Consider the following 24,877-nt stretch of genomic DNA (forward strand, 5'->3'; position numbering starts at 1 on the left):
ATGCATATTTGAACTTTTCCTCCAATTTTCTTCTCCTCAAATCTTAACATAGTTACCAAAAAAATCATAAACATGAAACTAAGATGAAATCTTACCTCAAAATTCAAGAACACTTCAATTCCATGGTTACTCCACCTTAAAAATACTCACCCAAACATCTTCAAGAAGAGGAGACAAGTGTAGACCTCACTTGGAACCCTTAACCACTTTAATCTTCACTTTGATCCTTGATTTGGGCTTGGAAATATGTTGGAATATGTTTGGAGAGGCTTGTAGGACTTCCTAGGACTTGGGGCTATGTTAAAAATGAAATAACAATGACCAAAATTATCATATAGAGTTGTAGGAATATATGTGAATGTAGTGGAAGTTGGAGGAATGTTCTAGAGGATTTGGGATATGTTTAGGGGTGTTTGGATTAAAATATAAGGGGTAAAACCCCTTGTATAGAGTTCTAGAGTCGGTTGGCACCGACCTAGAATTTTCGGGTACTGTAGCGTGCGTGTCGTGCACTGTAGCTACGCGTTTCTACTCTGCGAGCCTGATTTGTAATGTTCATAATTCTCTACTCTGATGTCGTATCGACGAGCTGTTTGTTGTGTTGGAAACTAGAATTCATGAACTTCAATTTAGTCTTTTGCTTTACTTCAAAATTCTCATTTACTAAAAGATATTCTTTCCCCAAGTTGGCTCATACTTTGTTGTTCAAAGTAACGCTCATCTTTTTCCAAAGTCATACTAACACAACTCCTTCCACTAAATTCCTTATAGGACCTTTCGGAATTCCTCATATACATCCTTTATTCATAAAATATACTTAATAATGCTTCGTCCCTTATACTTCAAAGTTTTTTTGCTTAGCCATAGTTCAACATACTTACACTCAAATTTGATAAGTTCTTCTCCGCAAGTACGGGGTGTAACAATAAGATTCGATAGAATCGACTAAGTTTTTGATAGGTTTGTCTTCCAGCCTGATTTCATGAAAATCCATTTGAAATTTGAGAAAAATTCCTTCATGAAAGTTGTCGCCCTTTGAAATACCTTTCGATGGATATATGGTAAAGGCTAAATAGATCTTTTTATAAATTGTTATGCTCGTTTTACTAAAGCGCGATCGGCAAGCCCCAAAGCGAGATGGGAGCTCGCTAAGCGAGGCCCAAATCCAGGGGTGAGCTCGCCCTGGAGCTCTCTCAATGAGGCCCAGAGTGAGGGCTGAGTGTGCTTTGGAGCTAGCTCGGTGATCCAAGGTGTACTTTTCCTCAAACCTATAAATGCGACCCTTAGGTGATTTGATGTCATTTTTCACATTTCGACTTCTTTCTAAAGCCCTAAATAGCCGTTTTTCCCCTCTCCTTATCCTACCACGTCAAGTTAAGATAACTTTAACTATTCTAAAGTAATTCTAACATAAATTGCGTGATTAGAAATGTCACACCCCAAATTCGGAGAAGCGTGGCCGGTGCCCGATGGCACACTTGGCCCGAGCGTTCCACTCTTTAACTGTAAAATCTGGAGGGCCAACCCTCAACTTAGGCTGACGAGGCCTACCTGCAAGCAGAAAATACCAACCTAGGGCCGACAAGGTCATATCCTGAGTCATCTGAAAGTAATAACTATCATGAAGGGAAAACTCACTCAAAGCATATATAAAACCATGCAAGCCAACAAGGCTTTTAAACGTCTACAATCAACAATACAAAAATGAACATGTACAATGGGCCGACAAAGCCACAATACTGACATAAAAGAGTTGTCTACAATCCTCCAGAGATAGCAAAACAGTATCATGGTCGGGACAAGGCCCCGACCTACCCATCAAGTCTGTATCTACAAAATGTACTCTAAAATCTAGATCTGGTAACTCCGGATGAGTGGAGCTTACCAACCAAGCTGATGTCTGGCCGTGTCTACTGGGAGGTCTATTCGGCTATCAATCAGAACCTGCAGGCATGAAATGCATCACTTTCGGCAAAAGGGACATCAGTACGAAATAATGTACTGAGTATGTAAGGTAACAAAATAACTAAAAGTTGACAATGAATTCAAATACATAGTAATCTGGAAGCCAAAGAATGCTCTGAGTCATACTTACCTGTTCCAACTCAACACATTGTAATACAGTGATATCATAGCTAGTCTGCCACATATGGTGCTCGGTGTATCTCACTGACCAAGCGGCCAGGAAATAGTAGGCTCTCACTGACTATAAGGCCAGGCAAATATAAACTCTCACTGCCCATAAGCCCAGGCAATAGTATATCTCACTGACCAAGTGACCAGGCGACAATATATATATATATATATATATATATATGATGTTGTATATCATGTATATAGTAGAATGTGAAGGTACATGTGTAACTCTCTATCTCTTTCTAACATCATGGAACAACATGGAGCGGATAAGAATTCCTCTCACTATGATACGATGAGAACATATGGGAAGATGTAACACCTATAGAGACACAAACTCTACGATATGCGTTTCTCGTATAAAATTCGTCCAACTCTTACTTACTACAGATTCATGCCAATGAAAAAAAGGGATAGCCATTACATACCTCTTGAGGTCAATATGTACTCAATCACGACCTCATCTCAATTAACACTTCAACCTATAACAATGGCAATACACCCATTAACTTAGTTAATATTAGTATACGGGGCATATAAAATAATAGCTAGTCTTTAAAAAGGATTGGTCAGCACTTGAATCATGTTTCAAGTCTTGATTTCACCTTAGGGTTTATTTAGGATGGTTTGAGAGGGTGTTTGGGGTGTAAGCAATCTGGAGGAAATGTTTTTATGAAGGAAAGTGAATACCCAATGAATATATACAATAAAATAAGCTCCACCGCCATTCATATACATGGTCGACATATACGGACCGTAAATCAATATATGGTCTGTATATTCAGACCGTAAATAAATATACGATCTATATATTCGGACCATAAATTAGTCCCAGTGAGCTACCCCCACTGTTTCAATTATATGATGGGGGTCCATCCAATATACGGTCTGTATTGATTATGATTTATTGTTGATTATGATATCTTGCATGACATACACTCTCATTTCATATGATGCATTGATATGAAATTGGACTTGGTACTGATGATGATAAGTGAGACAAAGGAACATGTGAGGTCTTTGCCTAATCGTGTAATAGAGAGCTTGAAAAATCTGTGATCCGAGGTTGTTACCGGATTGAAATATGTTATACTCGCTGCTCGAGGTTTCTTGCCAGGACAGGGGTGTACATGTAATTCACGGGTCCCCCATGGGTCATGACTGTTAAGATGTGGGGTTTCTGTCCTTAGCATATATGTGCGGTATTGATAGTTGGCCAGTGCATTGCATCACATATGCATTCACACTTACATACATTTCTTACTGCTTGACTTTGTACTTGACCCTTGATATTGGGACTTACCTTATGTTGAATTGGTATTATAAGTGTTCTTGATTGCTTGAATGTTTACTTGTTGATTTCTTTCTTCATATATGTGAACTAATTATTGTCGGCCTATGATACCTACTAGTACTAGTTGTTTGTACTGATACTACCTTGTTGTACTCTTTTCGGAGTGCAGAGTTCACCACAGGCTCTACTTTCAGACCTCACGAGTGATCCCGAGGCCTATTTGCTAAGTTTACAGGGTGAGATACTTGAAGGATTGCGCAGCCTGGAGATTCCTCTTATTTTTCTTGTCTTCTCTTGATTCTGAGACATTATTCCTATTATGAGACTTATATTTATTCCAGACTTGTAGAGTATTATTAATGGCACTTGTCCTGTACTTAACCAGATTCTTAGGGATTTATTTGTACCTCTGCACTTTGATATTTATGTTACGGTATTGAGACTGCTTAAATATTTCTATTTCCTTTGTATGTTTAAAAATGAACATTGAATAAGAGAAGGGTTCGCCCACCAGGGGGGTTAGCGTGGGTGCCCGCTCGACTCACTAGTTGGGTTGTGACAAGTTTGTATCAGAGCCCTAGGGGACTAGTCTTATAAGTACAAGAGCATATCTGGTAGAGTTTTGCGGATCGGTCCGATGAACTTTCGTACTTATATGCAAGAGGCTACAGGACATTTAAGAAACTTCTAATTATTTTATTCTTTTGTGTTACCTTATTCAAATTGGTATCTATAGTATTCAAATTTGTATCTGACTTCGCTTCTATTCTCTCACAGATCATGAGGACCCGTGCTACTATTTCGAGGTATGAGGTGCCTGAGCCCGCCTCTGGGGCTGGAGCACTAGGATGAGGCTGAGGCTGAGCGAGAGGCCGTTGTTGTGGCAGAGGCCGTGGTGAAGCACCAGATAGGGGAAGGGCCCCTACAGTTGGTCAATGATGAGCTAGAACCTCATCTCCAGAGCCATAGCATCTGCTTGAGCTCGAGCCCATGGATGAGGGAGAGCTGGGACCAACCCAAGCTCAGCCCTAGGTGATTTTTACTCCTTTGCTTCAAGACACCATAGTCTGTATACAACACTATCTTGATGGGATGCAGGCAGTGGATGGCTTTCCAGCCGCTCCAAAAAGATCTCAGACTCAAGCAGGAGCGATTAATATGGCTCAATGTCCTAATTGTCAGCAAGTGAAAATTGAGCATCAAAATCCCGGTGGATTGTTGCAAGCTAGGGAAATTTCAAATTGGAAATGGGAAGCGATTAATATGAACTTCACTGCAGGCTTACCTCGTTCTAAGCATAAGTATGATTCTATATGGGTAATTGTGGATAGATTTACAAAGTCAGCTCATTTCTTACTAGTCAGAACTACATATGTAGCTAAAGATTATGCAAAGCTTTAAGTCAAAGAATTAATATGACTTCATGGTGTTTCGCTATCTATTATTTCCGATAGAGGAACTCAGTTTACACCCAATTTCTGGAAGTCTTTCAAGAAGGTTTGGGGACTCGGGTGAGTATTAGTACTACATTTCATCCACAGACTAATGGGCAAGCTGAGCATACCATCTAGACTCTTGAGGATATGCTATGGGCTTCTGTATTGGATTTTGGAGGTAGTTGGGATGATCACTTACCACTTATTGAATTTTCTTATAACAACAGTTAGCATTCTAGCATCCAAATGGCCCTGTATGAGGCTTTATATGGGCGCAAGTGTAGATCACCAATTGGGTGGTTCGCAGTAGGAGAGACTAAATTGATAGGGCCAGACTTGGTCCAGCAAGCTATAGAAAAGTTCAAGCTTATACAGGATCGACTATTAGCAGCTAAGAGTCGCCAGAAATCTTATGCAGATAATTGTCGATGAGATTAAGAGTTTCAAGTGAAAGACTGGGTATTCTTGAAGGTGTAACCAATGAAGGGCATCATGATATTTGGCAAAAAGGAAAGCTTAGTCCACAGTATATTGGGCCTTATGAGATTGTACGCAAGGTAGGCCAAGTGGCTTATGAATTACATCTACCTTCGGATTTGGAGTCAGTCCATCTGGTTTTCCATGTATCGATGCTCCGTAAGTGCATTGGAGATCCTTCCAGAATTGTACCGGTAGATGATGTTCAAGTCACTGACCAATTATCCTACGAAGAAGTTCCCATTGCCATTCTAGAGAGGCAAGTATGGAAACCCAAAACCAAAGATGTAGCTTCAGTTAAAGTCTTATGGAGAAATAATAATAGAGAGGAAATGACTTGGGAAATAGAAGAAGACGTGAAGTTTAGGTACCCACATTTATTTCCACCTCCAGAGGAGACTCGGGCAGAGACGCCATTGTCCCCAGGTATGTAATGCTTTCTTTGATGCTTTCTTGGTCGTGTGTGGCGATGGTTATTTATGTTATTGTTGTAGCCATGTGAGGAGATATATTTTGGGTTGCTATGACAGGATGTTAGTGCCATATTACAGGGGAAACTCTGGTGAATATTTTTGTAGTATCCCCAAGAGTCTAACATTCGAGGACGAATGTTTATAAGGGGAGAGAATGTTACATCTCAAAAAATTCAGATTTGTTGCATCGTGAGTAGGCGAATGCGAGCTTAAGGTGAACATGAAGTCCTTACGAGATTAAGGAGAGTATCAGATAGATTAAAGTGCATACCATAAGATTTTGAAGTCATATGAATATGTAAAACTAATTTCATTGAAGGAAGTGAAATATAAGCCATGTTTGGAAAGGTTTTCGCAATTATTGGGATAATTTTTACTTAGTAGTGTCTTGAGGAGGAGTTATAGGGCCTCTTAGATGGTTAATGAAGTGTTTTACAAGGGCCAATAAGGTTCTCCAAGGATTTGAGGTTGAACGAATGGACGAGAGAAGTTTTTGGAAAACTATGGGTTGTACCTTCATTTGTACGGACCGTATACTTGTCCTTAGAATACTTCTAGAAGAGGGTGACCCCCTGGTGGAATTGTACGGACCGTATAATTTATACGGCCCGTATAATTGGCCGTAGATTCCGGGTCTGGCTAGAATTCTTTTTGCTATATAAGAATGACCCTTGTTTTTACTTTTAATTTTTCCACTTCTCCCAAACCCTTGAGAGCTCTAGAACATTCTCATACATATATTGGACCAAACCCAAGATAAATCAAAGATCAAGAGGAAAGAATAAGGATATCCATGTGTTGGAAGACTCACTAGGGATAGTAGACTTCAAAAATTCCTTTGGTATTAAAGCTAGGGTTTTCATACAAGTTGGTAACTTGATCCAAAGCTCATTCCTATGAGATAAAAGGTTAGTTTTCATGTGTATTTCATGTTTTTAAATATGCTTGGTTGTTGAATAACTTGGGTGAGGGAAGAAAGTAGAAAATAAAGTTCAAATATAGATTTAATGACTTTTTGAGTAGTGAACTCACTTGAGTCATGATTCTTAGTATGCTATGGATGTAATCTTGTTATGAAAGGTATTAACGATGACCAGAAAGTGTTGTATGAAATTGTGCAAAGGGTTGGTGTAGAGTTGTTGATATAAGTTGAATATGAGAATGAATTTTGAGACTTAATGGAATGTGACTACTTGATTATGATATTGTGGATATTATTGTACGTTTTTGGGAGTTGTTTTGCAATAAGGTGGAAGTCGATGAAATAGGGGAAATGCTGCCCAATTTTCGTTAGCTCATGAATTATTCTAGTTTGAATTTAGGAGTGTCCTTAAGACTTAACCTTGGTATGAATCCGTTTTAATGTAGATTTCTCAAGATTTGGCGGTGAACGTTAAGTAGTTAAGAAGACAAAGAGGTATGTAAGGCTAACCCTTCTTTCCTTAAGACATGATCCCATTGTTGTATACCTTCACGTGAATTCCATAATGGATTCCAAGATGACTTCGTTCCTAGAATCACTAAAGCTCATGATTCTTGATATTCTCACGATACCCTTGGTCTCATCCTATATAGTTTATCCTCTAAGGAGGGTACAATGAAAGTGATAATGATGTTGATGATAATTTTGAGGATACGTACGTATGTATATATATATATATATATAGATACGGCCCGGTATGACTATTAAGAACACCGAGCTTATACGGCCCGGTATGATATCTATCGCTCGCACCACTGTAGTTGGGTACGAAGAACACTGAGCCTTGGTTGGGCCAGGTATGTATAACACCGAGCCTTGTCATGGCCAGGTATGTGAGATACTGAATCTTTATGGTCGGGTATGATACTACTATATATGTATAAGTGTATGTAATGGAAGGTTCCCATTAGAAAAAGGGTAAGTGAATGTGATGAACGCCGCTAGAGGTATAAATGGCTCTATCATTCCATGGCACTTCTATCTTTTGTTATTTTTCATACTTCTATTTATGCTATTGATCATACCTTAGATACTCAGAACAATTTTCATGCTGACGTCCTTTTGTTTGTGAATGCTGCGTCATGCCCGCAGGTGGACAGGGAGATAGACTTGATCCTTAGGCTGCTTATTCAGTGACTGCTTAGAGGAGCTCCACTTGATTCGGAGCTGCAGCTGTTGTTAGTATTCTTTTGTGTATATATGGGCATGGCGGGGCCCTATCCCGTCTATAGGATGTTATATACTCTTTCTAGAGGCTCGGAGACAATTATGTATGGTAGATGTCTTTTGCCTTGTCGGCTCATATTTTTGTATATCATTTTGTTGGCCTTGTCGGCTTGTGTATATTTATATGGGCATTGTCACGACCCAAACCCCGTAGGCCGCGACTAGTGTCCGTGCTGGACACCCATACGTACCCAATAACCCAAAAAAACATATTAACATAATATATCAATAGAATGATCAATTGGCACTGCTAGTTGTCACAGATGAACAGTTATAGCACAAGGAAGACGATAAGGCTATCACAGATCATATCAACCCAAAACATATACGGAACCCACACAAGTATGTCTACAGACCTCTACCGAACATAACAGAATCATAAGGCGGGACAGGGCCCCGTCATACCCCTGAATAGCATACATATATACAACAGCAGCAGACTGTACCAAGGTATAGGCTCTGGACAAAAGAGCTCTCCAGAATAGCAGAATAGATGTCCTAGACAGGCAGGTCAGCAAATCTGTTGTCAGTACCTGCGCGGCATGAAAACGCAGCCCCCGAAGAAAGGGGGTCAGTACGAAATATGTACTGAGTATGTAAAGCACGAAACGTAATAAACAAAGTCATAATCAAAGCAGAAGATACAGAAAATGAACGGAATATCCAGATTAGCAAAATGCTGATCATAAAGCATAAGTAGTACTTGCAGAAAACGTTTGTCATACCTGGTTCCATTACGGAACAAAATCATAACCGGAACAGAATGTACAGAAAAGTGAGTGTGATGTCCAGAGTATTAAATGCATATTTTCAAAACATAAAGAGTGAGTACAGAAACATATGCCATATCATATCCGGCCCCTACCAAGGGACTCGGCAGACAGAACGTGGTCACCCCCCGACGCTGGTGCCACAACACATAAGGATCAGAAAAGGGGGAATAACCCCGTAACATAACATATCATATCAGATGACCATATCAGATCATATCATATCATAATGTGTGTACATGGCACATCATACTCCACAACCCATGTACATGTATACCTGCCCCCTCCCATCGAGGCACGGCGAACAATGCAGAGGAATACGCTTGAGAACATATCCTAGCCCGGGCTCAGTGTGGGAAACATTGAGGCATCCACGAATGGAGTAGTGAGAAACTAAATGCAATAAAATACCATGTATACTTCCAGAGACTCAATGAGGCATATCGAGTGACAAGTCAAAACAATGAAATCGGACGGAATCATAGTAAGTTAAACTTCGGATGTCATAATGGGTTACGGAGGCATAATCTTTCTGAGATCGTTTCCAAGATCCAAAACAGTTTATATGACTTAACGGAGTATTTAAAACAATTCTTTAGATAATAGTTAGAGGAGTAGTTAAGACATTTCATTTAAAGCAGCTCGAAGACAAGTCATAAATACAAAAGGGGTAAAATCGGAAATAGTGGGCCCACCTCGGGACAAACGAAGCGGTGGGCTCAAATTACGTATTTTAAGCTTGTGGGGTCACCTATAGAGGTACTAGGGACATTTCATAACTTTCTAAACAATTTGTGAAAGTTTGCCTAATTCTTCCAACAAAGCATACCTAAAAGGTTCAATTCTATTGAATGAAAAAGTGACAATTTCAAATGCGGATTCCGATGGACAGAATATATTCCGGGGCTCAAATCCGATCCTAGTACACCTAGGACATGCCAAAAGAAGAATCGGGATAACTTTACATACCTTATATGCTCTTTACGCCTTTCCAAATTCAATTCCCGTTTCGCCCAAAATCTGCAATTGGTCACATTTACCAATTCTTAATTTCCAATCTTTAAGTATTCAATATTTATTCATAATTGCCTACAGAAATTTAGGCAGCATCTCCCCTATACATATAGCATCCCCGAGAATTTAACTCGGCCAAAACAATCAACAACAACCCAACAACAACACCAACAACGATAACAATCAATATAGGACACAATATAACACAACTAGTCTTCTTTCCGACATAATGCAAGAACTTTCATTCCGACTTCCCATTTCCAAACCAATCTCAATGTTTTCATATTCATTATTAATCTAGATTATCACAATATAATTTGGAAGCATTTCATATCATTTCCACAAAATATTCACAAGATATACAAAATATACAAACTTTCCACCAAAGTCATAATTCATCCAAAACTTCTAATATTCAACCTACATATCCATAACATATTTCCATCTTCCAATTTCATCAACCATAATCATAATTCACATCTTAACAACTTCATTTCTATAATATCACAAAATCATTCTAAAGTGACATAATCTTCTACATTCCAACTTCAACCAAAATTCATTCAACTTTCATTCCCAATATAATTTTCACCATAACCACAACTAGAATACAACATAAAATTCAACTCATATATGTATACAACATACATACACTCACGGCTACATATATATATATATATATATATATATATATATATATATACACTTTGTAAACTTCCATATTTCCATAGTTTCTACTCATTTCCATATACTACAACACAAACAAACCTTCATAACATAATAAAAAGGTATGAATTCCTACCTTTTTCTACAATCTTCTTCACTTGTCCAAAGTGTGAGATTGATGAAACTAATGCTCAATCTTCCAAAACAACTACATCAAGTTGTAGAGAGACCTTGAATTAGTAGGAATTCAACAAGAAAATAATTTTACAGTCAAGATTTTTTTGAGGGTGATTTTTCTATGGCCAGCCCGAAATGGCTCTTATGTTTGCTCTTGGTTTTTCTTCTTTCTCTTCTTTCTTTGTTTCTTGAAACTTCTATTAGATAGTGACCATTTATAATTAATTAGCACATGGAATATTCATTAAAACCATGGGTTGGGCCTCACTTGGCCGGCCACCCCTTAAACATTGGGCCTAAATTTTCATTTTATTTTTGGGTCAACTCGGTTGATCCCGAGTTGGGCCTAGCCCACTGACCTTTCGACCTTAAAACGTTCATATCTCCTTGTACCGACATCACCTAGGAACCCACGACCTATGGATAGAAAGCTAATTCAATTATCTACAACTTCTTTTCATGGTATCTTTCCAAATTCCAAACTTATAATACCGTTTTTGCCCCTAAAAGTCAGGTCACCCGAAAACGTTTTCTTAAAAATATTCGTTTGGAGGGCTTCCACTTTGATTTGGCCCAAGGGTACTTCATGAGTTGTGTTTAACTTTACATATGTGATTCATATGACTTTTCAGATGTTCCAAAAAAAAAATCTCGGTGTGTGGGCCCCACCCCAACAAATAATCCGACGTTAAAAAATACGGGATATAACATCCTCCCCCCCTTTAGAACATTCTTCCTCGAAGGTTAAATTAGCCTTATAGGTCATACAAACACTCCGGGGGAGTTTCTTCTTATGAGTAGCACACATGAATTATTTACCAAGTAATATAACAAGTTTAGAGATTTAGATCACCTGTAGGTGTAGAGAACAAGTGAGGGTACTTTTTCTTCATTTCATCCTCTGCTCCCCAGGTCGTTCCTTCTTTATTATTGTTTCGCCATAAGACTTTAACAGAGGGTATATCTTCGGTACGCGGGCTCCTCACCTGACGATCCAGAATACCTACAGGTTGTTTTTCTTAAGAAAATTTCTCCATCACCTGAATATCATTCACTGGAAATGTTTTGGAGGGATCACTAACACATTTGCGGAGCATGGACACATGAAATACCGGATGTATCGCTTTCAAATCAGATGACAGATCTGGCTCATAGGCGACATTCCCAATCGTTCGAATAATCCGATAAGGTCCGATATATTGCAGACAGAGCTTACCCTTTTTGTCGCATCGCACCACGCCTTTTATAGACGATACTCTAAAAATACACAATCACCGACCTGGAACTCCAAGGGTCGACGTCGTTTATCAGCGTATGACTTCTGTCGACTCTGAGTTGCTAATAGTCCCTCTCGGATAAGTTTCATCTTATCAACCGCCTGTTGGATCATACCTGGGCCTATTAGTTCTGTTTTGCCAATATCAAACCAGCAGATCGGTGACCTGCATTCTCTGCCAAACAAAGCCTCATACAGAGCCATCTGGATGCTAGACTGGTAGCTGTTATTATAAGCAACCTCAATCAACGGCAGATGACTATCCCAGCTGCCTCTGAAATCAATAACACAGGCTCGCAACATATCTTCTAGCGTCTATATAGTGCACTCGGCCTGTCCGTCGCTCTGGGGATGGAATGCTATGCTCAGACTCACCTTAGTCCCTAATCTTTCCTGAAAAGATCTCCAGAAATTTGCCATAAAATGGGCACCTCCGTCAGTGGTAATAGATGTAGGAACTCCGTGGAGTTGCACTATTTCTTTAATATATATTCTGGCATAATCCTCCGCTGAGTAAGTGGTTCTGACGGGAAGAAAGTGGGCAGATTTTTTGTCGGCTTATCCACAGTAATCCAAATAGAGTCATACTTCCGCGGAGTGCGAGACAACCTTGTAATGAAGTCCACTTGGCTTCTGATGTTCAATTTTAACCTGCTAGCAATTCGGGCACTGGGCAACGAACTCTGCGATGTCCCGTTTCATGCCATTCCATAGTATAAGCATATAAGTTCATGGTACATTTTAGTGGATTCAGGATAACAGAATACCGAACATTATGCGTTTCGCCCATAATTGGCCGTCCCAGCCCTGCAACGTCAGGCACACATAATCTGCCTCTGTATAATAATACCCCATCAGGTGAGATCTCAACTGGGTCCCTTTTCTTATCAAGGGTTGTATCTTTGTACCATACCAGAATAGAATCCTCGAACTGACGTTGTTTTACCTCTTCCCTAATCAACGATTCAGCAACTTCTCGGACAAAATCCCAATATCTCCAGAATCGACTAAACGGACTCCAAGGGTAGCTAACTGATGAATTTTACAAGCCAATTCCTTCTTTCTGGATACACGCCGGTCAAACCGCCCATAGATTTGCGGTTAAGTGCGTCTGCCACAACGTTAGCTTCCCTTCAGCAACTGGGACTACATTCACAAGTACCGGTCCACTAAGATTTCACTACCTTTTGAATTAGCTTCATTAATAGTGTCGTAGCAGAAATAAATTTCTCTACAAATCTTCTGTAATATCCGACCAATCCCAGAGAACTGCGTATTTCAGTCGATGTCGAAGGCCTAGGCCAATTCCTTATCGCTTCAATCTTCTATGTGTCAATTGTTTTCATTTATGCTTACTTTACTTTCATTTGCTCCCCTTCTTTGGGGTTATACTTCTACCATATCCATGTCTTTTCTTTCTAACCTATAACTTGATTATCTTCGTACGAAACCTTAACAGAATCACGATTATATAGTACAAAATCTTATCCGATAGCTGGCACTCAAGTAATATAATTAATGTAGAAGTTTATCTCTTAGTAATCACATTCTTCCTTCGTACCCATTCCTTATCTGTCGTTCTGTTTCCTCAATAATCGAATTATTTGATACTCACATGATTCATCGTTTCATGCCATAAGTTTTCCTTTGCCCTGCACTATTTCATTCTAGCTCGTTTTCACAATTAACATTCGTGCTTTGCCCGTCAACTCTTTTAAAGACTCTGCTTAACTATGTTTCTTACGGTTCACTTTTTCTGGTATTTGATCTCCTTACCCCCCACTCAATTATTCTCTTTTCTTTCCAAATATCGTTGTATTAGAATTTTCCAAACTCAACCAGTAGCAATATGAGTATCGGTCTATTTCGTAACATTTGTACCATACCTTTCCCTTTTCCTCGTAAATTCTGCCCAGTTAATCCTTTCTATATATTACAACACTGGCTATTAGGGTTCACCAATCGATCGACATAGTCGTAAATGGGGGGTCCTACACATACGTACATATATCACTACCATTTCTTTCACCATACATCTTCAATCACTTGTTCAAATTTTTACTCTAATTCTAGAGCTGCGCTGCTTTTCCTTCCTTTTTACCAATCTAATTCGTCTCAGCTCACGTGACCCCTATAAGGTTTCTAACCATTCCACACATCCTAATTCCCTTTAGGTTACCCCGAATTTCCTATTCGTCTCTTATATCTATGTTTGCCAAAAATTTTGGTACATTTCCCAGGGGGTCACCCATCCCAAAATTTCTCTGGCCCTAGCACGCTTAACCTTAAAACTTTAATACATTTAGGTGCGTTAAGGCCGGTATAATCACGTCAACTGCCCCGCGCGACCTTGGTCACGTAATTTAAGGCAAATCGGGGTCTTAACTACTTTCAAAACATTCTCGTAGCGGGTCCCACCCTGATTTAGAGGGGATTCTTTTACTTTTCTAACTATATAGTTACCGTGTCGCCCCTGTAAATCCTCAATATTTACCTCCATGCGTGTGTATATATATACTTTTAGACAGCTCACGGGTTTAGGTTTTTATTCCACAGATCCCATCTCCAACCAGTCGATGAGAACTGATAAAATGTTACAAACTAGAATCCGACGAACTTCGCGGAATCTCTTAGCACTTAACTCACATAATTACCTCCATATTTGTGTATATGTATATTTTTGAGTCGTAAACGGACCACTCAATTTCCACTGCCTGTCATACACTTTGTATTCTTCTAATTAGAGGAAACTTAATCGTTGGACATTTTTTGCCCTTCCACATATGCTGTCCTAAAGCAAAATGGGGTCGGAACATATTCCGGTTCGTTTAAATAAATTGCAAATCTGCTACTCATATATGCTTTCTCGAGATAAAATTTTCCAAATACGGATAATACTTCTTACGAATGAAACGGAGGGTATCTCTCAAACTTTAATCCAACATAATGAATTTACTCTATCGGTATCGACCTTCAAGACATGTTAAGAATTTATATCTCATCTTCCTCTTCGTATTTCTAGGAAAATTTGGGCAGAGGTTCCTCTGTATTTCTTACTATCCCAAAACCTGCCCATAGGAAATACCAACCATGCCTCACAGGGCCAACACATATACGTATATACATATCATATCATATCATATCGCATCATAGCCACACAGGGATGATAATTTCAAATAAAAAGTATAAATATGCCGAGGCTTGCTTCACATGTCCAACTCGAACTGCACCTATTGCACTTTCCTGTTTACTTTTCATTACGATTTTAAACTTTATGTTTCAATCGTGCTTCAAATACCTTACCCAGCGTACGTCTTTCATACCATTGCTTACCTGTGTACTGTGTAGCTTCCAATATCATCAGTCACTGTCTTACGTCGATACCGTTCTCCAGCTGAAATCAGCGGTTAGTAAAAAGGAATTCATTTCCTACAGCTGGCTCTATCGCACGATCTAAGATTCAAAGAAAGGTAACACCCTAAATGTCCTGTAGCCTCCTGTTTATAGATGTGGTGCACAACACACCGATAAACAAGACTCTACGAGACACGGTCTGCAGACACTCCGAGGACGAACCGCTCTGATACCACTTTTGTCACGACCCAACCCCGTAGGCCGCGACTAGTGTCCGTGCTGGACACCCATACGTACCCAATAACCCAAACCAACATATTAACAGAATATATCAATACAATGATCAATTGGCACTGCTAGTTGTCACAGATGAACAGTTATAGCACAAGGAAGCCGATAAGGCTATCACAGATCATATCAACCCAAAACATATACGAAACCCACACAAGTATGTCTACAGACCTCTACAGAACATAACAGAATCATAAGGCGGGACAGGGCCCCGTCATACCCCTGAATAGCATACATATATACAACAGCACCAGACTGTACCAAGGTATACGCTCTGGACAAAAGAGCTCTCCAGAATAGCAGAATAGATGTCCTAGACAGGCAGGTCAGCAAATCTGTTGTCAGTACCTGCGCGGCATGAAAACGCAGCCCCCGAAGAAAGGGGGTCAGTACGAAATATGTACTGAGTATGTAAAGCACGGAACGTAATAAACAAAGTCATAATCAAAGCAGAAGATACATAAAATGAACGGAATATCCAGAGTAGCAAAATGCTGATCATAAAGCATAAGTAGTACTTGCAGAAAATGTTTGTCATACCTGGTTCCATTACGGAACAAAATCATAACCGGAACAGAATGTACAGAAAAGTGAGTGTGATGTCCAGAGTATTAAATGCATATTTTCAAAACATAATGAGTGAGTACAGAAACATATGCCATATCATATCCGGCCCCTATCAAGGGACTCGGCATACAGAACGTGGTCACCCCCCGACGCTGGTGCCACAACACATAAGGATCAGAAAAGGGGGAATAACCCCGTAACATAACATATCATATCAGATGGCCATATCAGATCATATCATATCATAATGTGTGTACATGGCACAGCATACTCCACAACCCATGTACATGTATACCTGCCCCCTCACATCGAGGCACGGCGAACAATGCAGAGGAATACGCTTGAGAACATATCCTGGCCCGGGCTCAGTGTGGGAAACATTGAGGCATCCACGAATGGAGTAGTGAGAAACTAAATGCAATAAAATACCATGTATACTTCCAGAGACTCAATGAGGCATATCGAGTGACAAGTCAAAACAATGAAATCGGACGGAATCATAGTAAGTTAAACTTCGGATGTCATAATGGGTTACGGAGGCATAATCTTTCTGAGATCGTTGCCAAGATCCAAAACAGTTTATAAGACTTAACGGAGTATTTAAAACAATTCTTTAGATAATAGTTAGAGGAGTAGTTAAGACATTTCATTTAAAGCAGCTCGAAGACAAGTCATAAATACAAAAGGGGTAAAATCGGAAATAGTGGGCCCACCTCGGGACAAACGAAGCGGTGGGCTCAAATTACGTATTTTAAGCTTGTGGGGTCACCTATAGAGGTACTAGGGACATTTCATAACTTTCTAAACAATTTGTAAAAGTTTGCCTAATTCTTCCAACAAAGCATACCTAAAAGGTTCAATTCTATTGAATGAAAAAGTGACAATTTCAAATGCGGATTCCGATGGACAGAATATATTCCGGGGCTCAAATCCGATCCTAATACACCTAGGACATGCCAAAAGAAGAATCGGGATAACTTTACATACCTTATATGCTCTTTACGCCTTTCCAAATTCAATTCCCGTTTCGCCCAAAATCTGCGATTGGTCACATTTACCAATTCTCAATTTCCAATCTTTAAGTATTCAATCTTTATTCATAATTGCCTACAGAAATTTGGGCAGCATCTCCCCTATACATATAGCATCCCCGAGAATTTAACTCGGCCAAAACAATCAACAACAACCCAACAACAACACCAACAACGACAACAATCAATATAGGACACAATATAACACAACTAGTCTTCTTTCTGACATAATGCAAGAACTTTCATTCCGACTTTCCATTTCCAAACCAATCTCAATGTTTTCATATTCATTATTAATCTAGATTATCACAATATAATTTGGAAGCATTTCATATCATTTCCACAAAATATTCACAAGATATACAAAATATGCAAACTTTCCACCAAAGTCATAATTCATCCAAAACATCTAATATTCAACCTACATATCCATAACATATTTCCATCTTCCAATTTCATCAACCATAATCATAATTCACATCTTAACAACTTCATTTCCATAATATCACAAAATCATTCTAAAGTGACATAATCTTCTACATTCCAACTTCAACCAAAATTCATTCAACTTTCATTCCCAATATAATTTTCACCATAACCACAACTAGAATACAACATAAAATTCAACTCATATATGTATACAACATACATACACTCACGGCTACACACATATATATATATACACTTTGTAAACATCAATATTTCCATAGTTTCTACTCATATCCATATACTACAACACAAACAAACCTTCATAACATAATAAAAAGGTATGAATTCCTACCTTTTTCTCCAATCTTCTTCACTTGTCCAAAGTGTGAGATTGATGAAACTAATGCTCAATCTTCCAAAACAACTACACCAAGTTGTAGAGGGACCTTGAATTAGTAGGAATTCAACAAGAAAATAATTTTAGAGTCAAGAATTTTTTGAGGGTGATTTTTCTATGGCCAACCCGAAATGGCTCTTATGTTTGCTCATGGTTTTTCTTCTTTCTCTTCTTTCTTTGTTTCTTGAAACTTCTATTAGATAGTGACCATTTATAATTAATTAGCACATGGAAATATTCATTAAAACCATGGGTTGGGCCTCACTCAGCCGGCCACCCCATAAACATTGGGCCTAAATTTTCATTTTATTTTTGGGTCAACTCGGTTGATCCCGAGTTGGGCCTAGCCCACTGACCTTTCGACCTTAAAACGTTCATATCTCCTTGTACCGACATCACCTAGGAATCCACTAACTATGGATAGAAAGCTAATTCAATTATCTACAACTTTTATTTCATGGTATCTTTCCAAATTCCAAACTTATAATACCGTTTTTGCCCCTCAAAGTCAGGTCACCCGAAAACATTTTCTTAAAAATATTCGTTTGGAGGGCTTCCACTTTGATTTGGCCCAAGGGTACTTCATGAGTTGTGTTTAACTTTACATATGTGATTCATATGACTTTTCAGATGTTCCAAAAAAAAATCTCGGTGTGTGGACCCCACCCCAGCAAATAATCCGACGTTCAAAAATACGAGATATAACATGCATAGTTGTTGACGTTGATATAAAAGTGTTTTAAGCCATTGGAAATGGTATTGTTGAGGCATAAAGTTTATTAATAAGCCATGTGTCTCACCTAGATATGAATGTGAATGTACGATGAGAGGTGCCCAGGTGGGTTAGCTCTAGGTGCCCGTCATGGCCATCCGGTTGGGTCGTGACAGTCGTACTATGACTGATCTAAATGAGCTAAAAATGATAGATTTTGATGTCATTATGGGTATGGATTGGTTGGCGTCTTGTTATGCCAATGTTGATTGTAGAACAAAAATGGTTCGTTTTCCAGTTTCCGGGAGAACCAGTTTTAGAGTGGAAGGGAAATAAGTGTCTTCGAGAGGTAGGTTTATTTCCTATGTCAAGGCAAGGAAGATGATTGCTAAAAGTTGTATTTATCATTTAGTCTGGGTTCAAGCTATAGAGGCCAAGTTGCCAACTCTCTAATCGGTCCCTATGGTGAATGAGTTTTCAGATGTGTTTGTGGATGAGCTTCCAGGCCTTCCACCCGAGCAGGAGATTGATTTTGCTATTGATGTGCTACCAGATACTAAGCCCATATCTATTCCACCTTATAGAATGGCTCCTGCAGAGTCGAAAGAGCTGAAGGAGAAATTGAAGGATTTGCTTGAGAAAGGTTTTATTAGGCCTAGTTCGTCGTCGTGGGGAGCCCCTATATTGTTTGTAAAAAAAGAAAGATGGCTCCTTGCGAATGTGTATTGATTACAGGCAACTCAATAAGGTGACGATCATGAATAAATATTCGCTCCCAAGAATTGATGATTTGTTTGACTAGTTACAGGGTGCTAAATGGTTCTCAAAAATAGATTTAAGATCCGGGTATCATTAGGTGAGAGTTAAGGGAGAATGACATTCCAAAGACGGCCTTCAGAACTAGATATGGTCATTTCGAGTTTCGGGTAATGTCGTTTGGACTAACTAATGCACCGGTGGTGTTCATGGATTTAATGAATGATGAGTTTAGGCCTTTTCTAGATTCATTTGTGATTGTGTTCATCGACGACATCCTGGTATATTGTTGATCCAAGGAAGAACATGCAGATCATTTACGTACTGTCCTTGGAGTTCTTCAGGCTCGGGAGCTATATGCAAAATTTTCAAAATGTGAGTTTTGGTTAAATTTTGTGACTTTTTTGGGGCATATTATTTCAGCGGATGGCATTCAGGTGGATACCCAGAATATTGAAACTGTAAAGACATGGTTGAGACCTACTACCCCTGCAAAGGTTTGTAGTTTTCTGGGCTTGGTAGGTTATTACAGAAGATTCGTAGAAGAGTTTTCTTCTATTTTTCTGCCATTGACGAAATTGACACAGAAATCAGCTAAGTTTCAATGGACGAATGCTTGTGAGCGCAGTTTTCAATAACTGAAGGATAGATTGACTTCGTCCCCGGTTCTGACACTTCCGAAAGGACCGGAGGACTATGTGGTGTATTGTGATGCTTCAGGAATGGGGTTAGGTTGTGTATTGATGCAGCATGGTAAAGTTATTGCTTATGCTTCTAGGCAGCTATGAAAACACGAGAAAAACTATCCAACCCATGATCTTGCGTTAGCTGTTGCGATTCATGCATTGAAGATGTAGAGATATTATTTGTATGGTGTTCATATTGATATTTATACAGATCACAAGAGTCTCCAGTATATTTTTAATCAGAAAGAGTTGAATTTACGGCAAAGGCGATGGTTGGAGTTGGTGAAAGATTATGATGCTAGCATTTTATATCATCCTGGGAAGGCAAACGTCGTAGCTGATGCTTATAGTCGTAGATCTATGGGAATCTTATGTGATGTTCGACCAGAGAAGAGAGAGTTAGAAAATAACTTCAGCAATTAGCTAGCCTAGGAGTTCGAGTAATGGACTCGGGCAAAATGGGAGTTACCTTTTAGAATTCAGCCGTTTCGTCACTAGTAGTTGAGGTGAAAGAGCGCCAATATGAGGACCCCATATTAGTTCATTACAGAAATACACTTCCTCAGAAGAAGAAATCATCCTTTGAAATTTCTGCAGATGGAGTTCTCAGGTGTTGAGGCAGATTATGTGTTCCTGATGTAGCAGGATTATGTCACCAGATATTGGAAGAAGCCTATGTTCACGTTATTCTGTTCATCCAGGAGTGACAAAAATGTATCATGATCTTAAATCCATATATTGGTGGGACGGAATGAAGAAAAACATAGCAAAATTTGAAGCCCAATGTCCTAACTATCAGCAGGTAAAGATTGAGCATCAAAAGCCCAGCGGATTATTGCAAGCTATGGAAAATTTCAACGTGGATATGGGAAGTTATTAATATGGATTTCATTACAGGCTTACCTCGTTCTCAGCGGAAGTGTAATTCTATATGGGTAATTGTGGATAGACTTACGAAGTCAGCTCATTTCCTACCAATCAGAACTACCTACACAGCTGATGATTATGCAAAGGTTTATATTAGAGAAATAGTACGACTCCATGGTGTTCCAGTAGCTATTATATCTGATAGAGGGACACAGTTTACAACTAATTTCTGGAAGTCCTTTCAAGAAGGTTTGGGGACTCAGGTGAGTCTTAGTACATCATTTCATCCACAGATTGATGGAAAACCTGAGCGTACCATTTAGACTCTCGAGGATATATTACGGGCATGTGTATTAGATTTTGGAGGTGGTTGGGATGATCACTTACCGCTTATAGAATTTGCGTATAACAATAGTTATCATTCTAGCATCCAAATGGCCCCGTATGAGGCTTTATATGGGCGCAAGTGTAGAGCCCCAATCAGGTGGTTCAAAGTGGGAGAAACTAAGCTAATGTCATGACCCGACTAGGGGCCATGACGGGTACCCGGGGCTAACCACCGAGCACCGCTCATTCTGCTACTTATAATACTCGTTAAGCGTTCATTCATCAAATTCAAACTCAAATCATAGAACAATCATTTTTCATTTGGAAACATAATTACCTTTATATTCATAAGCCCTTCGACTATCAAAATAATACACACATACATATATACATATATACGCTTATCAAAATCGTGAGACCATACTACCCACACATACGTATCTACGAGCCTCTACTAGAGTACTAGATATATGGATAGGACAGGGCCCCGTCGTGCCCAAAACATATATGTACATAAAATAGTGGATCAATGGCACCTTCAGAATAATGGAGTGCTCTCACAAATTTGCTTATCGGCTTCTATAAATCTGGGTCGCCTCCCTGTCTACCTGTGGGCATGAACACAGCGTCCAAAGAAAACGGATGTCAGTATGAATATTGTACTGAGTATGTAAGGCATGAATGAAATAAACATAATAGAGAATCATAAGACATAAGATGAAGACATAACCTGCGTAACTTTTAAGGGAGGATACCTTTCATGCCTATATCATATATAATCACAGTACATGTATCATCATAGCGCATACATCATCGTATCATACATGTATCATAATACCGTATCTGCTCATACACATTAAACGTTATCCGTATCCGGCCACGTAGTGGCTCGACAATATCACATACATATCTTCCGGGCTTTTCATACATATATCATATATATAATCATAGTAGTATCGTGCCCGACTATATAGGGTCGGTGTCTTACGTGCCCACCTATAATAAAGCTTGGTGTTATACGTGCCTGGCCCTATGAAGGCTCAGTGTCGTCCGTGCCTGGATCTACTAAGGCTCAGTGATATCCGTGCCTGGCCCTACCAAGGCTCAGTGTTTTCCGTACCCAACTGCAAAGGTGCGCGCGTGTTACATAAATATATACATATATATACATATATTCTACCCGGCCATATAAGCTCGAGATTTCATAATAGCCATACATAGGCACATATATACTTAAAAGCCCATAAATATCTTTAGCGTCATCACCATTGTCATTGTCATCGTTATCATCATCACTATCAACATCGTCACCATTATCATCACATATATCTCATAAACTTATCATAACTTTTCATAGAGCATACGTTAGAATTTACAGGCAATCTATGAAAACCATATCATATTCGTAGCATGAACTTCGTATAAATATCGTATGATAGACTTTATAATCTCTAGACTTAGGCTCATCATTTCCATTATCGTTTCTATAGCATATCTCTTACCTTTATCTCATATGAAATCCTCTATGAACATAGACTCGTAACTTTTCGGAACATTAGTCATAGGATATGCATTAGAGCTTATAGAAAATCTATAACAATGTCGGGTGACATAAGGTCGAGAACCCCCGATTCCATTAGGGAGCATTCATAAGCATTATGCCTCACCTTGAAGGAATTAGCATATAAGGTGAGTGTATTCAATGAACAACATCAATGGATCATAATATGGATCATTAGCCTTGTAGAACCATAATATTAAAGGCCTTAGAATCTTTAGACTTAGACTCATCATCATCATCATCGTATTCGTAACATACCTCTTATCTTATCTCATATGGCTTTTCATGAACATAGGCTCTTAGTTTTTTTCCGGAAGGTAGGAAAGTCATGGAGAGGTAGTGAGATAATATTATAGGAATCATTAGCTTCGTAGGAATATCGTATCATGAAATTTAGGACTTCTATACTTAGATTCATCATCGGTATTGCCATGCTCGTAACATATCTCTTTTCTTTATCTCGTATGAAGCTCTTTATACTCGTAGATTCATAGTTCCCGATATGTATAAAAATCATGGACAGATAGGAGGATTCATACCATAAGATTCATGCCTTAGAAAGAAAGGTCTAACCTTACATACCTCCTTCATTTAATGATTTCCATCGCTTGATTGTGCTCCTTTAATGCTCAAGTTTCTACCTTCAAGAGAATTTGCATTCACATTAGCTAATCGATTATACGAACGTGCTTACTAAGGCTAGAGAAAATTGGGCAGCATTTCCATTGTTTATACAACCTTCTCCATATTGTATATCAACTCCCAAACATTTATAATAACGTTCACAATATCATAACCAACAATCTTCATTCATCTACATTACCCTCGTTTCACAATTCCACTTCAATTCATCCATAATCATGGTCATAGTATACTAGTAAGGTTTCTCACATATAATGCTTACCCCATGTCCTTAATATCATTTTTAACATAACCATATCACAACACATCAAGAATCATGACTCAATTCAAGTTATCACTCAAAATGACACTATTCCCACATTTATGACCCATTTCTATATTATTCCACAATCCAAGTGTTTCAACTTTCAAATACCTTAAACAACATAGAAATACCATAAATATTACCTTAGATGGTGTAGGAATGAACGTTGGGTGAAAACACTTCACTTGAGCAAACCCTAGTTTCACCTTCACTTGGATTCCTTGTCTTGGATGAACTTTAATGAGTTTCTTACACTTGATTCACTTGGTTTGATGTATTTGATCACTAATATCCCTTGAATTCTTATGGAAGAAATATAGAGAGATGTTTTAGAGAGAAGGGGAGTGAAGGGAAAATGAAATGAAATGAACTTGGATCCCTTATTAATACACAAAATCTGACCCATCACGGATATACAGACCAACATACGGTCCGTATCTTTTATACGGGCCGTATGTTTGGTCCAGTGAGGGTTGCCCATCTTGGCTCAATATATGGCCTAACATACGGCCAGTATAATTTATACGACCAGTATGTTGGGCCATTTAACGCCCAGCTATTCCGATTTCGTTCTCGTCGACTCGTTTGATCTCCAATCCTTATGGAACCTTCTTAACACTTTTTTTATCACTTCATTAACAATATAAGGGACATTATAACTCTTCTCCAAAGCACCATTAAATCATCATACATCGTTACTCGTAAATCCTTTCCAATACAAAACGTATGCCTTGCCTTCCTTAACAACTTCCGCCTCCTACTTCATATGTTTTTGAAATCTCATTTAGAATCATCGAACGTCATTTCTTACTTCTCAAAATGTCGTATACGTCGCGCCCTTCGTCATTTTATTCATTGTGCATGAACAGAAAAATTTTCGAGGTGTAACAGCTAATAGGGCCAGATTTGATCCAGCAAGCCATGGCAAATGTCAAGTTTATTCAGGATCGATTATTAACAGCTCAGAGCTGTCAGAAATCTTATGTAGATAATCACCGACGAGACTTAGAATTCCAAGTTAATGA

This window comes from Lycium barbarum, chromosome 7 (genome assembly GCF_019175385.1).
Source record: "Lycium barbarum isolate Lr01 chromosome 7, ASM1917538v2, whole genome shotgun sequence".
Classification (NCBI taxonomy): Eukaryota; Viridiplantae; Streptophyta; class Magnoliopsida; order Solanales; family Solanaceae; genus Lycium; species Lycium barbarum.